Below are 3,066 nucleotides of genomic sequence, written 5' to 3' on the forward strand. Positions count from 1 at the left end.
GGCTCCTAGATAATTCAGAGACTGTTTTCTACTGCGTGCCTTCAAGGGGAGAAAGATGTTTTGAATCACAAGGACCTCTCCTGGAGCGAAAGAGCAGATTCCTAGCCTCACATTTTATTGTCTGAATTTCAAGAAATAGTAGCTGTGGATTTGGTTTGCTTGCAATGGCTTTTGCGTGTGCGTCTTGTGTGTGTGTGTATATATATATATATTTTTTTTTTTTTTCCAGAATAAGGAAGTGACGTGCAAAAGGGAGAAGTGTCCGACGCTCTCCAAGGACTGTGCTCTCGTCATTAAACAGAGAGGAGCTTGCTGTGAGCGCTGCAAAGGTGTGATTCCATTCCTGTTGTTTCCCTCTTTTTAAAATGTTATCAGTTCACATTTATGTTGCCAGAGATAGGACAAAGTTGAGAGCTTCTCAGCTGGCGCTTGGCTGTCACCAGAGGCTAGAAAAGGGCGGAAACCATAATTAAAATAAATATGTTTACAAAGCTGCTGGAGATGCATAAATTCATATGTTTGTCCTATAATTATTAGTTCTTGTGCAGTGACAGTCCTTTAGAAATATGTCTTTATTGTACTTCATTGGTATGTTGTCAGTCTTTTGAGAGAAATCTCCTGTTCTGACTTTATCAGAAATATTTTATGTCAACATCAATCTGCTATTAGTCACTGGTCGATAGGAATTCCTTAAACTTTTTGTGTAGTTGGACAGAATAGGAATAATGCTTCTGAGTAATAACTAACAGAGTAATTATCCATGACTATTTCTGTTTCTTCTCATACTAGAAACAAACTAACCAAATTCTATTGATTTTACTAAATATTTCCTGATTCAAATAATAATATTGTGGACATTTTTATTAAAGCCAAAACAGGTAACAATCTGAACACTATACATTTATTTATTGACCAACCTTGTATCTTCCAAGCTCTTTAGAATGAGATAATTATCAAATAGAAAAAAATTAATAAATGAATTGTGTAAGCATATGTGGCATCTAACTACCATGCTTATCCACATGAAAAACCCATAAGTAGATAAAGTTGAAAACTAGTCTTTTTTTATATCGATGCAGTAAGTAATATGTTCTAAAACACTAATTTTGCTGAGGGACTGCTGATGCAATCAGTGAGGTGGGGAATGTTGGATTCAGCTTTGCTTTTCGTTATTTTTCTCTGTTGTTTAATTCCCCGGTGGCGATAGAGTGGTTTTGAGGGAGATAGAGTAGGATAAATTGTTGGGAAATGCAAGCATTTATTGCCTTCCCAGAGGAAACAGAAATGCAGGAAAAGAGATTATGCAGAAATTCAGATGGCAGAGCCATGTGATGGATATGTGTTTTTCCTGGATGGTTGCAGAGGTGTGTGAGCTGCTGTGCTCACGATTTGCTTCTGTGCTGCAACTTTGGAATAGGCTTGGCAAGCCCCAATTCGAGGATTTGTCTAGAAGTCTGACGCTTAAAAGGAAATGAACTGGAAAGAAAAAAAATTAAAGCATTACTGAAACAGTAAGAATTTATAGTTACAGGGTTTACATAAATTAAATGTAGTTTATTTCTTTTGTCAAATTGTATTTAGTGTCAACTTTATAGCAAAAGATTCCTCAGCTTTCGTTTGACTAGGCTGGAGGTTGATTTTTCATTTCCATAATGGGATGTGTAGTTGGTCGATAGTCTGAAAATTTTATATACATACGTATACATGTGTGCATGCATGCATACAAAATGGTTCTACACTAAAAGAAAATCAATGTTTCAAAGTTGAGGATACAAATATTATTTTAATTAATTCAGACTCCTTGTAAGATTTTCTGTTTATCCTGAATTGGGGTGAGTACCTACAGAGCCTCATTAATAGGCTTGAGCCTGGCATCTGCAGATTGGTATGCCTGACATCTCCATGGGAAAAGTAATAGAAACTGTTCAAAAATAGAATTAGGAGACACGTGGATAGTTGTGGCGTAAGGGGGAAGAGTTATGTCTTACAAAGACGCTAGAGTCTTTTGAATGTATCAATCAGTCTATGGACAGAGAGATCTCACTAACAGGCATCCAACAAGATCTCTCACCAAAAAATACGAAAGAAAGTAAGCAGCCCTGAGTTTGCAGAGAAGCTCCTCTCATCAACAGATAACTAACAGGTTGTGACAATGAATGGTTATTTGCGTCATGGACCAAGGTTACCAGCGCATCCTTGCAAAGTTCATAACTTGTCAACATGCTGAGAAATGATCTAGAAAAGAGAAGAAGAGGGACAGAAAGTTTGCTGCTGCTGATCTGATCTCTTTAGTGTAGAAAAGGAGGAGGGCTGCCTGCGAGGAGTTGCAGAAGGTTCTTAGGACACCGACACAACTATGACAAAATGGCAAAGGAAGATAATGTGGATGGGAATGTGCACACAGGACAAAACAGTCCTGACTGTACAAATATACTGGGCTCTGAGCTGGCAATTACTGATTAACAACTATTTCTTGGTGTTATAAAAGATAGTTCTGTGGCAGGATCAGCACAATCAGCACAATCCCCAGTAGCTCTCTTTTGGGAAAAGTGAATGTTGGGTTTATTAGGAAAGGAGTAGGGTACAAAACAAAATGCCCTGTTATCCCTCTGTGTGAATCCATGGTGTACTCACGGAGGCAATACCAGGTAGGCTGCTTATTGTCGCCTGTCTGGAGGCTAAAGTAGAGCTATGGAGCTTGCCCTGTATTTTTTACCTTTCCCTAGGTGTCTGTTATCAGCTGCTATCGGAGAGAAGATGCTTCGCTAGAAGGACCTTTGGTCTGATCTAAGTTGGCAGTTCCTATGTGCTTAAGATGCACGAACAGCTTTAAATTTCAGAATTAAAAAAAGACTCTCGATGTCTTGATTTTCAGAGTAAACGCGAAATTTCTGAATAAGTTTTTCTGCTCTTTCTGAAAGGTAAAGCAAAATATGCACCCGTATAACTACAGCAGTCCTGATACCCCACATTGTCACCAGCTTCTTCTGGTGCTATGGGAAGATGCTGATGGAGATACCTCTACCCCCAGGGAGGCTGCTTGCTCTCCTGATGCTCTCCTGCTGA

General features: G+C 38.8%; 1 long non-coding RNA gene across 1 annotated transcript in view; it reads left to right on the plus strand.

The window, feature by feature from the left end:
* Nucleotides 1-229: 229 nt before the first annotated feature.
* Nucleotides 230-3,066, plus strand: part of LOC104159361 — a 14,030-nt gene continuing 11,193 nt past the window's right edge. The window contains exon 1 of the long non-coding RNA XR_696426.1: nucleotides 230-329. This is a non-coding gene — a long non-coding RNA (uncharacterized LOC104159361). The remainder of the gene's footprint in view (nucleotides 330-3,066) is intronic.

The sequence above is a fragment of the Cariama cristata genome, unplaced genomic scaffold (assembly GCF_000690535.1).
Source record: "Cariama cristata isolate BGI_N322 unplaced genomic scaffold, ASM69053v1 scaffold3323, whole genome shotgun sequence".
NCBI lineage: Eukaryota > Metazoa > Chordata > Aves > Cariamiformes > Cariamidae > Cariama > Cariama cristata.